This window comes from Leptodactylus fuscus, chromosome 1, assembly GCF_031893055.1.
Source record: "Leptodactylus fuscus isolate aLepFus1 chromosome 1, aLepFus1.hap2, whole genome shotgun sequence".
Lineage (NCBI taxonomy): Eukaryota > Metazoa > Chordata > Amphibia > Anura > Leptodactylidae > Leptodactylus > Leptodactylus fuscus.
This window is the reverse complement of record NC_134265.1, coordinates 286,260,067-286,274,733: the sequence shown is the minus strand read 5'-3', so window position 1 is coordinate 286,274,733 and position 14,667 is coordinate 286,260,067.

Genomic DNA, 14,667 nt, shown 5'->3' with positions numbered 1-14,667 from the left:
TAATATAGAAAAAGGTTTGCAGATTCTTAACTAACCACATTTTGTATATAATTAATATTGGGTATTGCATCTGGGACTTCCCATTTTTTGCTATTTTGCAGTAATACTACAGATACGGTTTGATGCTTTGCCCCCAGTTAGTCACGTTTCCTATAGGTCTGATTCTAGCATGGAGAGCAAAGAAATAGTTGGGAAAAAAAAACGGAATACATCCTGATAAATAAAAGAGGAAAACAGATGATGAAGATTTGTGTGCACTAGCTGTGTGTGAGACAAGAACATCCCGAATTCTACACTACATTCCAGTGGATCAGGAGATTCCTCTCCATATAAATCCTGAGCTTCTTACTGTGGCTTATTGAAATGTGTTCACTTAGCGATTTCGTCTCCTGAAGTCCTTGCAGGACATAATAGGGGGTTGTAAATGTAATCTGAACTAGACTTTGTATGAGAACCGAAGGCTTGATGGCTCTGTAAATAAAATTTTCCTTCTTTTATTGCGGATGTGCCTGGATTTTCATCTGTCTTGCCATATCCTGAATATTCCTGCCATTTCTCAATGATCTTTCCACACTAAAAACACTGTTACTGGATACTTTTTTCTCTGCTGTATCTCGGAGATGATACAAGCCGAGTATACAGATGACTAAAAAGTTTGGGGTTTATTTACCAATCTGATAATCACATTTTATAGTTCATAAAAGGTACAGCCCATTGTTAACTGCTAACAACTAATGTACAGCAGCAGAAGACTACAATGCTGAAATGGGGGCACTGCTCTGTTATATTCACCCCATAGCAGAAACTCTCAGCATGGGCAGGAGAGAACTCCCTCGCTGTGATGGTTATATTTTACAATCACGCACCTACTATCGCTATCCCCACTACAAAGGTAGTAATACACAGACACATTCCCACCATAAGACTACATATTGACTGGTTTTACAACATCAACTTGCAAACAAGTCTTTGTGATTTTGCACTTGTCCTGGTGGCTAAAACCCTTCCCGGCATCCACCGTTGTATTACAGCGGATGCCGGGTCTGTAAGCTAATAAATACAGTTTTTTTTTTAAATAAATTTTTAATCTACCAAATTTTAAAGACATGTTCAGTATCCCAAAAATGGAACAACCCTGTCAAACAGATCTTACACATTTGGGACTATAACAATGTCCATGATGCTATTTTAATCAATCCAAAAATGGTGTACATACAAGGTGGTCACATGTGGTCTGGCACCCCACATTATATCAATTGCAAAACAAAAATGTTTGTTTTGGTACCGTGTTAGCCAGTGGTTATAAAATATAAAAAACAAAAAAAAACTTTGCAAGTCTTCAGTAGGTGATACCTTTTTTAATGGCTAACTCATAATGATGACAGAATATGACGTTTCGAAGCTTTCCTCTGAGCTTCTTCTTCAGATATAACTAAAAGACACTTTCTAGAGGCTGCATATTTATGTACAACAGGACACAGGGCTAGAATTACAGGAGGGAGGGGGGAAGAGGCTTATTACTATATACTTATAACAACAAACAATCAATTGCCAGATCCCCCAGTTCTTATCTTAATGGCTGTCTTAATGATGTGTATAAAAAGACATAAACCCACGTGAGATGTTCATCCCATTGTCCAACGTCTGGAATAGGGTCATGGCCTTGTACTCATAAATCAGTCGCTGTTTCCTTGATTTAAAGTTCCCTTTTAAGATCAAGATTTTCATGTCATTGGTGATATTATGATCTTCCTGGCAAAAATGATTTGGCACGGGAAGATCAGTTCTCTGTTGTTTGATTGTATGGCGATGTGAATTAATTCTCATTCGGAGTTTCTGACCAGTCTCTCCAACATACAGATTTTCAGTGGAACATTTGGTGCAAATGATCAAATACACCACATTAGGTGTGTTACAGGTGAACGTACCTGGGATTTGATATTCCCTGTTAGAGTTTGGTATCTCTATCTTGTCAGTGGTCAGTATGTGCGGGCAGGTTTTGCACCTCTTCTGTCCACATGGAAATGTTCCTTTGTTAGTTGGAGGTGACAGAGAGCTGCTAATAATCATATTCCTGAGGTTTGGTGGCTGTCTGTAGCATAGGAGAGGGGGGTCAGAAAATATGGATTTTAGACGATTGTCTTTTTGCAGTAGTGGATGTAATTTGCGTGTGATTCCTCTCAGCGTCTCCAGGTGGGGGTTATATGTGACAACCAGGGGTACCCGAGTGTTCTCCTGTTTGGTATTGTATTTTAATAACTCCGATCTTGGTATCCTGGTGGCTCTGGTGATTTGGTTATCAACTGTTCTTGGATGGTAACCCTGCCTCAAGAATGTGTTTTTGAGGCCCCCAAGGTGTTCGTCCCTATCTGCAGGGTTTGAACATATGCGATGGTATCTGATGGCCTGGCTGTATACAATGGAGTTCTTTATGTGTTTAGGATGAAAACTATCCCATCTTAGGTACGTAGGGCGGTCAATTGGTTTCCGATACAGTGATGTCTCAATTTTGTTGTCCTGTATCTTGATGACTGCATCCAGGAAGTTTATTTCGGAGAAGGAGTGATTGAGCGTCAGGTTGATGGTGGGATGGAACTGGTTGAACTGTTCATGGAAGGTTTTCAGCTGTTCCTCAGACCCGGTCCAAATGATTAGGATATCATCAATGAAGCGATAGTAGGCCCGAGGCCTAATGGTGCAGGTGGATAGGAAGTCACTCTCAAGCTTGGCCATGAAGAGATTAGCGTACTGTGGCGCCATTTTGCTCCCCATTGCGGTGCCGGTCCGTTGTAAATAGATGCAGTCACCAAAGGAGAAGTAATTGTGAGTGAGTATGAATTTTGTCAGTTTCACCACCGATTCAGCGTTCATACCTCGCTTTTCCATGAAAAACTGGCAGGCATTTATACCGTCCTGGTGTGGGATGTTGGAGTACAGGGATTCTACATCGATGGTGGCCAGGATGGTTCCATCTGGAAGGGGACCTATAGTGGATAGTTTGTTTAATAGGTCTGTAGTATCCTGTAGGTAGCTGGCTGTATCCTTCACTAGGGGTTTCAGAGTGCCCTCCACCCATCCAGAGATTTGTTCAGTGAGAGTCCCAACACATGAGATGATCGGTCTCCCTGGGTTCCCAGGTTTGTGCAGTTTTGGAAGCATATAAAAAGTCCCTGTCCTAGGGCTTGCCGGTATGAGGCTGCTTAGGCTTATTGCTCCATCAGATAGGCCGGAGATAACCTTTTTTAGTTTTTTGGAGTACTCCACTGTGGGGTCTGAATCCAACTTGGAGTAGTAGTGTGTGTCATTCAGCTGTCTGTGTGCCTCCTGTATGTAGTCTGATGTGTCCATCATGACTATAGCGCCACCCTTGTCCGCTGGTTTAATGATGATGTCGTTATTATTTCTAAGAGATTTTATAGCCCTTCTTTCCTGGGCGCTGATGTTAGATGGCAGTGCTTTATTTGTATCCAGTATAGTGGATTTGACCATGTGTCTGAAACAGTCTATGTAATTATCCAAATCAAAATTTCGTCCAGTTGGAGGTGTCCAATCAGATGTCTCCTTTTTTGCTAAGATTGGAATCTCTGAAGGGGTAGGTTGAGTCTCCTCTGTGTCATCTACCTACTGAAGACTTGCAAAGTTTTTTTTTTTTGTTTGTTTTTTATATTTTATAACCACTGGCTAACACGGTACCAAAACAAACATTTTCCTTTTACCAAATGGAGGATACCAGAATCTACCGGAAATTTAAGGACCTGAAAACACTTCTGAAGAAACGGGCACAGCTGGACAGCGACATCTTTTTCCTATCTAATTGCAGAAAAGAGAAATTAATTCCTAAAGGACTCAGGCTCACAAACCCCATCGCATCTACCTATAATACTCACTATGCACAAAACTTGTGTTATAGAACTTCAGAGAGACTGCGGAATCACCTCATACATCACTTCTACAGCATCAAGAGTAAAATCCAAATGGAGATTAAAACAAAATGGAACAATATCGAGGAGAGCTCCAGGATAACATTACTACAATACTATGAGAAACTGCAGAAATCTCTGATCCTCAATAAGCGAAAGAAACTCCACAGACTGAGACTTGCTGCAGGATTCTACAAGAATACACACAAAGCAAAATATATATCTAACAACAACCGGGACCACTCACATGTGGATTTGGAAACACAGAACTGTGTTATCAATCTCTCCACCTATGAACCCACCAAAGCAGAATTTGGGGTACTCTCCAGGGGACTCTCATTTTGTCCTTCTAAAACCATGGATAAAATTGAACTGTGCAGCGACATGGAGGATTTTTTCAGGAGACTGCGCCTGAGGGAATATTTTCATGACACAGATGACACAGAGGAGACTCAACCTACCCCTTCAGAGATTCCAATCTTAGCAAAAAAGGAGACATCTGATTGGACACCTCCAACTGGACGAAATTTTGATTTGGATAATTACATAGACTGTTTCAGACACATGGTCAAATCCACTATACTGGATACAAATAAAGCACTGCCATCTAACATCAGCGCCCAGGAAAGAAGGGCTATAAAATCTCTTAGAAATAATAACGACATCATCATTAAACCAGCGGACAAGGGTGGCGCTATAGTCATGATGGACACATCAGACTACATACAGGAGGCACACAGACAGCTGAATGACACACACTACTACTCCAAGTTGGATTCAGACCCCACAGTGGAGTACTCCAAAAAACTAAAAAAGGTTATCTCCGGCCTATTTGATGGAGCAATAAGCCTAAGCAGCCTCATACCGGCAAGCCCTAGGACAGGGACTTTTTATATGCTTCCAAAACTGCACAAACCTGGGAACCCAGGGAGACCGATCATCTCATGTGTTGGGACTCTCACTGAACAAATCTCTGGATGGGTGGAGGGCACTCTGAAACCCCTAGTGAAGGATACAGCCAGCTACCTACAGGATACTACAGACCTATTAAACAAACTATCCACTATAGGTCCCCTTCCAGATGGAACCATCTTGGCCACCATGGATGTAGAATCCCTGTACTCCAACATCCCACACCAGGACGGTATAAATGCCTGCCAGTTTTTCATGGAAAAGCGAGGTATGAACGCTGAATTGGTGGTGAAACTGACAAAATTCATCCTCACTCACAATTACTTCTCCTTTGGTGACTGCATCTATTTACAACGGACCGGCACCGCAATGGGGAGCAAAATGGCGCCACAGTACGCTAATCTCTTCATGGCCAAGCTTGAGAGTGACTTCCTATCCACCTGCACCATTAGGCTTCGGGCCTACTATCGCTTCATTGATGATATCCTAATCATTTGGACCGGGTCTGAGGAACAGCTGAAAACCTTCCATGAACAGTTCAACCAGTTCCATCCCACCATCAACCTGACGCTCAATCACTCCTTCTCCGAAATAAACTTCCTGGATGCAGTCATCAAGATACAGGACAACAAAATTGAGACATCACTGTATCGGAAACCAATTGACCGCCCTACGTACCTAAGATGGGATAGTTTTCATCCTAAACACATAAAGAACTCCATTGTATACAGCCAGGCCATCAGATACCATCGCATATGTTCAAACCCTGCAGATAGGGACGAACACCTTGGGGGCCTCAAAAACACATTCTTGAGGCAGGGTTACCATCCAAGAACAGTTGATAACCAAATCACCAGAGCCACCAGGATACCAAGATCGGAGTTATTAAAATACAATACCAAACAGGAGAACACTCGGGTACCCCTGGTTGTCACATACAACCCCCACCTGGAGACGCTGAGAGGAATCACACGCAAATTACATCCACTACTGCAAAAAGACAATCGTCTAAAATCCATATTTTCTGACCCCCCTCTCCTATGCTACAGACAGCCACCAAACCTCAGGAATATGATTATTAGCAGCTCACTGTCACCTCCAACTAACAAAGGAACATTTCCATGTGGACAGAAGAGGTGCAAAACCTGCCCGCACATACTGACCACTGACAAGATAGAGATACCAAACTCTAACAGGGAATATCAAATCCCAGGTACGTTCACCTGTAACACACCTAATGTGGTGTATTTGATCATTTGCACCAAATGTTCCACTGAAAATCTGTATGTTGGAGAGACTGGTCAGAAACTCCGAATGAGAATTAATTCACATCGCCATACTATCAAACAACAGAGAACTGATCTTCCCGTGCCAAGTCATTTTTGCCAGGAAGATCATAATATCACCAATGACATGAAAATCTTGATCTTAAAAGGGAACTTTAAATCAAGGAAACAGCGACTGATTTATGAGTACAAGGCCATGACCCTATTCCAGACGTTGGACAATGGGATGAACATCTCACGTGGGTTTATGTCTTTTTATACACATCATTAAGACAGCCATTAAGATAAGAACTGGGGGATCTGGCAATTGATTGTTTGTTGTTATAAGTATATAGTAATAAGCCTCTTCCCCCCTCCCTCCTGTAATTCTAGCCCTGTGTCCTGTTGTACATAAATATGCAGCCTCTAGAAAGTGTCTTTTAGTTATATCTGAAGAAGAAGCTCAGAGGAAAGCTTCGAAACGTCATATTCTGTCATCATTATGAGTTAGCCATTAAAAAAGGTATCACCTACTGAAGACTTGCAAAGTTTTTTTTTTGTTTTTTTTTTTGTTTTTTATATTTGCAAAACAAAAACAGAGACACCGAGCGCTCTAAGTGTGTTATCCCTTATGGAGGGAGAGTAGAACTTGTGTTGCAGAAATAAATGATATAGCCTCTCACCTGAGGGGGTTGTGCAACCGTCACAACACCTGGAATACAAGATGGATGGACCTGGTGAGAGTGGCAGCGGTTCCGTGGGAGACACCGGAGAACCGGGAGAAGCACGAGAGGTAGATGTAGTCAGGGATCCGCGCTCAAAGGTCATATGAAGAAATGATAGGTTCGAAAACCATTTGGTTAAAACGGAAGGTTTTTTTTAATGTAGATAAAAACAGTAGGCACAACGCGTTTTGGATTACAGAAATCCTTTTTCAAGTGCAAGAAATCACTGTATAACAAAATAAACAGAAACAAGAATGCATGTAGGTGTGGCGGGAAACACTGTTTTTTGAAACCGTTTAATACATTATACCTGTGCTTGCTAATGCGTTCTCTCAGTGGTCTAGTGGTGCGGTCAACATTCTGGAGGCCGCATGGGCACTCAAGTACATATACCACCCACGCGGAGGAGCAGTCTAAATGAAGTTGTAAGTCAAATGGTTCCTGTGTGGTATAGCTGATGATGGAATTAAGTTGGTGGCCGATTGTGAGGCAACATTTACAGCGTTTACTCTGACATCTGAAACTCCCTGGTGTGATGGCAACATGTTATAAATTGGGTCAAACTTGCTTCGTATTCACTCTGACCCCACTCTAAACCCATTTCATAGCAGGATGCATATCTCAGTGTATATTCCACACAAGTTTGAATTTTTCATTGTCAACCACTTTCAACCACTACTGGATATGATGTAGCTTATATATGGTTTGTAATACTAATTTGGTTTATAATATTAATCCAGTTGTAAGCCTTTTTAGGCTGTTTTATCCCAATATCTATAAGGGGCGTGATGCTAGAATATGCCCTTTTTAATATGGGTACCCCCCCCTTTGTTTTAATTGACTACTTCTACATGCATTCTTGTTTGTTTGTTTTGTTATACAGTGATTTCTTGCACTTGAAAAAGGATTTCTGTAATCCGAAACGTGTTGTGCCTACTGTTTTTATCTACATTAAAAAAAACCTTCTGTTTTAACCAAATGGTTTTCGAACCTATCATTTCTTCATATGACCTTTGAGCGCGGATCCCTGACTACATCTACCTCTCACATTATATCAATTGTGACAATTGGGGGTAATTTAGCATCAAAGGTAAGCGGTGTTCCTGGATTTAGAGGTGTTGGTGGCGCTGGGTACCAAATAAACAGCAGATCAGGTGGTACAATCCAAAATAAGTGGCTTTATTCAGCTTCAAACAGGAACAAAAACAACAAACAGCCTAGCCCACACACAGGGCAATACCTCACTTCTTGAACCCTCACTAGTCTATTGGGGCAAGATACTCTCTGAGGTTTCTTCTCACCAGTCTGGCTCAAAGTCCTTTATGGATTCCAGTCTTCTTGGGACAGACCTCCTGTCTTTCTCCAACTGGTCCAGTCCACCTGCTCCTGCAGGTCACTAACAGCACCCTTCTGCGGTGTGCACTCCCTCTGGAGTTGAGCCCCGTTCTCTTAGGTATGGGTGTGGTCCAGGTCCTTTTTAACCCTGTTTTGGGTCGCTCTACAGCGCCCTCTAGGTTCACACCCTCACACAATATATAGTATTATTTAATGAGACAGAGTGTGCCTACTGCTACAGCCATTAGGCATTGTATGTTATATCATATTTACAGCATACCATAGTGCTGTCATTGTATAGAATTATTTAGACAACTATATGGAAGTGTTAATTTGCAAATATCTAACACTTTTAATTTGTACCTTACTATATGGTAGGCACTGGGGAGACCTATTTGTACACCTTATGTGGAGATCACAAGATTTCTAAATTTCCAAAATGCCACTAAGGGCTCGTTCACATCTGCGTTCGGGTCTCCGTAGTTCAGGTTTCCATTTCCTGCCTAAAACAGAGGCAGGAGACGGAAACCTGCAGGAGTCTCTCTCACCCATTCATTTGAATGGGTGAGAGAGATGTCCGGCCGTGAGCGGTGATGAGCGTTTTAGGCTCTCCGCCGCGAAACCGGGTTTTATAATCCGGACACAGAGTCGGACATGCAGTACTCTGTGTCCGGATAAAAAAATCCGGTTTCGCGGCGGAGAGCCTAAAACGCTCACGGCCGGACCCGGTCTGAGCTTTCCGACTTCTGGCATGCAGAAGACGGAAAGCTCAGAACGGACAGGAGAACGCAGGTGTGAACCTAGCGTCAACTGTGTTTATTTTTTCTCCATAATGGATTAGATTAATTTCCTAGGTTTATTAAGAAGAGTTACTGTAGAAATTCCCAAACTGTTACTCATTTACCATAAAGTATGTAACTAGCAAAGACTTGGCCCCCCCACACTGTATACTGTCCCATTTACACACACATACTATAATATTTCCTGCCCCTGCACACAGTATAGTTTTCTATAGTGGCCCCTGCACACAGTATAATGTCTCACAGTGGCCCCTCCACACAGTGTTATGTCCCATTGTGGCCCCAACCATGTTCATTGCAAATATTTAAAAAATTTCAGGTTCAGTAGAACCCTAAATATTTGGGATACACCACCCACAAACTATTATTATACGCTAGGATCTTTTCAGACTCCAGGGTATAATGATCCAAGGCCCAGGGGAGGTGACAAACATAAAACCCTTTGGTACTTACCTCTCCTGGGCTCCGCCGTGGTCCTCTTCAATGATGTCATAGACGTGGGTTATGCTGGCATCGTTGGGTGTTGCAATGCCAGCCTGACCCACGTGACGTCTGTGATGTCACTACAGAGGCTGAATACTGCCTGGAGTCATGCCGGGGAGGTGAGTAAACACTGGTTTTTATTTTTGCTCACCTACCCTGAGCTCTCGTTCATTATACTCTGGGGTCTGAAGAGATCCCAATGTATAATGATCTCAGTATTTTGGGGGATTCACTCAACAAATACTCTTGTCTCGGGCCTGTGGTATTACTTACGGATATCCTCTTCTCCTCACGCCACTAACACTTCACTTCTTCCCTCCAGGGGGTCCTAGCGAAATGATATGAGATGCACGAGGCCAATTGGAGGGCAGAAGGGGAAGCGGAGGTGGCTGTGAGCAGGAATGGGGATCAGTAACTATTTATAGCCTGTTATCTGCTGTGGTTATTCCAGCAGGTAATGGCTTATTTAAAAAATAAAAAAAAGCAGCAGGGGTCTGCATGCCCCCTAAGATCCAGGGCCCTGTGGCAGCCTGTACGGTACTTATGCCACTGTTTACCATATTCACAGCACGGACATAACGTGTAGAACCTGTCCAGCTAACTTCTTTTGAAAAGTCTTGTTATTTGGATTGTAAAATCCCTTGTACATGTAAGAGAAGAGTTCTCTATATTGTGTATGGGGGCCTGCTAACTTCCCCCCAACATTTGTTCGGAGGGAGAGAAAAGCTTCATCCAGAGGCATCTGGTAATGGCAACTCCTGTTTCCTGCGCCAAGTTGTTGCCTATCCTCATATAAGGTCTTTTTCACGCATTTGCATTTCTGTATATTTATTAAGACATCCATCCAGTCCCTGGGTCAGCGGAAAAAAAACTGAAGCATATTGGTTTTTCTTCACTGATGTGGATGCATCACATCGATGCAACTCTATGGAGCTGTGAAAAAAAAAAAAGCATGACATTCTTGTGTCTTCCATTTTCCATGGACCCAGAGATATTGAAAGCGTAGGAAATGTTTAAAAAAAAGCAGAACTGTTTTGCATTCAGGTTAAACATGCATCAACCATGGACAGCAAACCACCCACAAATAAGCAGGATATATAATACTGTCCATGAACATCACAGGCAAAGAATTGACTTTTATGGTATACTAGCTGGTACCCGCGACTTCGTCTGCGGTGATTGTGGAAGTCGGTAAACAGGCGTGGGTAAGGTTTTCGTACTGTGTATAATGGTTGGATGGGATATGAAATGTAACTTTGTATGTTGTTTTTGCTGTAATCCAGAGAATACGTGAGACTTTTGTGTTGAAGTTAATTTGTATTTCAGCTGCTATACGGTGTTGTTATAAACTGTACATAGTGTCTTTGGGACAGAGGTATTTCAGGTTAATATACTTCGATATACGACATTGTATGATTTGTTATTTTCCGCTAGTACATGTAAGTTTTGGGCACAGGATACTCTTGAGCAAGCAACATAAAGTCTGGCCCTGTGCATGACAGTTTAGTAACTCCATGTGCCTCTCATTAATAGCAATTAACCCCATCATGTCCCTCACATTAACCCTTGTGTAAGAGTTACTGATATGTGAGAGACTTGGAGGTAATAATTAAGTATCTTCATTACTGAGGTCTTTTATTAGTACCTCCATATGTCTCACATATTAGTAACCTTTATATGAGTCACACAGGGGTTAATATGAGGGACATGATGGGGTTTATTCCTATTAATGTGAGGCACACAGGGATTAATATGAGGGACATGATGGGGTTTATTGCTATTAATGTGAGGCACACAGGGGTTAATATGAGGGACATGATGGGGTTTATTGCTATTAATGTGAGGCACACAGGGGTTAATATGAGGGACATGATGGGGTTTATTTCTATTAATATAAGGCATACAGGGGTTAATATGAGGGACATGATGGGGTTTATGCCTATTAATGTGAGGCACATGGAGTTACTAAGACTAAACTAATAACCCCAAATGCCTGACATTAATGAGAACAGTAATCCTATGTACCTGCGTGTTTTTCAGTTTCACTTTGCTAGCAGCTTCCTCTTCTCCTCGGGGAATGTTTGCAGGATGCAGACGGTGACCACTATAGCAGGCAGGCACAGACCTGAGCGATTAAGCTCCAACCCCTGGGTTTCCTGCACCCCTCTCAAAGGGGAGTGTCCTTATGCCTCAGCTCTAGCAGCCCACTGAAGAGACTCGGACTTCATTTAACTCTTGCAGGTCCTGTGCTGCTGGTGTGCCAGTGAAATATGGCAGGAGTGCCACTCTTGGCACGTGTGCCAGGGGTTGCTGACCTCTGCTGTAGAGGGTAATATGAATTTTGTGGCTTGCTATGGTCCAAAGTGTGTGAGATTGCAGAGATAGTGATGTGAGTTTGGGTTTTGTGGGGGTCCTGGGAAAAATGTATGTGCGCTATTGTGACGAAAAGTAGCCTATTGCTCAATACAGTGTAGTAACTATGTTTGTGGAAAATTTCAGCCAAATCGGTCGAGCGGGTTTTGTGTGATTGAGTAACAAACATCTAAACATCCAAACATCCAAACACACAAACCCACAAACATCCAAACTCACAAACTTTCACCTTTATAATATTAATAGGATTAACTCAGTGAAGCCTATGGATAAGTTTGAGTTGTTATATGAACATAGCCTTATTAGTTTACAGGCCAGCCAGACAACAATCTGGCATTGACTAGGAAGCCTCCTATGTTGTATGGCTGTTACACGCTCATTGCAGCTGGAGCTGGGGATAGTATTTGTTCATCTCTTGTTCTCCCAAGTTGTCTCCCCCGATTTCCTCCTAGTGCCCTCTCTTCATGCTCCGACTCACATAAGTCCTTTGGGTTCCTGGATTTTATTATTTTAAAATCTTCTTAATAACAAGGTAACATTGTCTCAGCAAACATACATGGTCATCTGTTTCACTGCAGGACTTTCCATTCACAGAGACATGCTATACAAAAAGTGTCCCCATTGAACTGTCAAGTAGGGTTATAAATGAGTCCAATTTGCCCAGTGAGTATTCCTCCGAGATACCTTGTATGTTCTAGCGAGGACGTAAGTCATCGCCCTATAAATGTAATTAAGTAAGAGCATTGTGTTTTGTGTAAGTTACAGGGAGGCAGGCTGAGATAATGCACAAGGAAAACCGTGGTGCCAAAAAAGTAATTGAAATCCATTTTTCTTCTGAACAAGAAAATATTTTGTAGAATTCTCTGGGAGGCTCCGAGGGTTTCTCTCAGATCACTGAAGCATTGCACATTATGTAAAAATTTGCAAAGTCTAATTTGTTTCATACACCTGTGGACAAAGATTTGCATCGACATACATATTAATAACCACTTTAGCAACAACAAGGGAAAAGACGAAGCAAGTATCGGAAAAAAAAGAAAAAACTTCTGCATCTTTACAAGTAACTGCAAGATCTTGGTATAAGTGTTACATTCAGTCCGAGGGTTGTCCAAGAATCAGTCATATTATAAAAAACCCTTAAGGCTAGTTTCACACACAGCTTCTTTTATGAAAATGCCACCTTTTTCATGGGGTTGATAACGCCATTTTTGTTTGGCCTTTTTTGGCAGCCAGATGTTACTGTACACATTTTATATTGCACTATAGATGCCAATGTTTTGTGCTTTGTTCCATTTTTCTAGAGTTTTTTCCAGGTTATTCCTTTATGCAGCATGCTTTATGTATAGGACTTGATAAACTGGTGTATGCGACTTGTCAGGAAAACCTCATGTACACAATGCCACCAAAAACGCAGTGAAAATGCAACAGAAGATACCATCCTTAAAGGGATCCTATCATTAAAACTCAATTTTTTGTCCCTAACACGTAGGAATAGTCTTAAAGGGATTCTACCATTAAATCCTTTTTTTTTGTGGATAAGACGTCGGAATAGCATTTAGAAAGGCTATTCGTCTCTTACCTTTAGATGTGATCTCTGCCGCACAGTTCCTTAGAAATACCGTTTTTTAATGGTATACAAATTAGTTCTCTCACAGCGATGGGGGCGGGCCTCAGCACTGGAAATGCGATGGGGGCGTCCCGACTGCTGCTCAAGAACAGGCTCCAGCGATGCCTCTATCTTTGGCTGGATCCTCTCCTTCTTTTGTCGTCTTTCTTCGGTGTCACCTTTGACGTCTGCGCAGTTGGCTCTGCCAGTGAGATACTAGTAGAGCCTACTGCGCATGCGCACAATTGCGGCCTTGGAACTATGGCTGCCGGTACGCGAAGTCGGCTCTACTAGTGTTTCACTGGCAGAGCCAACTGCGCAGGCGTCGGAGGTGACGCCGAAGAAAGACGATGAAAGAAGGGGAGGATCCAGCCAAAGATAGAGGCGTCGCAGGATTGTGTTCTTGAGCAGCAGTGGGGACGTCCCCGTCGCATTTCCAGTACTGGTGCCCGCTCCCATCGCTGTGAGAGAACTAATTTGTATACCAGTAAAAACCGGTATTTCTAAGGAATGGTGCGGCAGATATCACATCTGAAGGTAAGAGATGAATAGCCTTTCTAAAGGCTATTCCGACGTCTTAACCACAAAAAAAGGGTTTTAATGGTAGAATCCCTTTAAGAAAGACTATTCTCCTATCTTTAGATGTCTTCTCTGCGCCACCGTTCCGTAGAAATCCCGGTTTTCGTTGGTATGTAAATGAGTTATCTCGCAGCACTGGGGGCGGGCCCCAGCGCTCAAGCAGCACTGGGGGTGTCCGCAATGCTGCGAGAGAACTCTCCAGTGCCTCCTCCATCTTCTTCAGAAACGGCCTCTTCACGCGTTTTCTTACGGGGTGTTCTGCCCTCATAGGCAAAATTTGTATTGTGTGGTAACAGCACCATCTACTGGTCATTCACTGTAACCTCTTTTAGTTCTAGCCCTATGCATTATGGGTAGTGCCCGGGTTTTTTCTACTTCCTTCCTCTCCAGCCACCATTTTACATCATCTCTCAGAGTGAGGAGGTCACTCCATTCCACCTGTGCCATGTTGTTTGCTATCTCAAGCCTGTTTCAAGCATAGTCGGTAAGAGAGTTATACTTCTGTCACTATGCCTTGTTTTACTGTTTGTTTCATGCATTACATAGTTCTGTTCATAGCCTGTATTGCTACCTCATGTTATACCATACTTGAGATTATCTGTATATGTATCTGATATACTGTATATGCACTGTACAGATTGTATTCTAAGTGCCATTATTTCTTCCTAT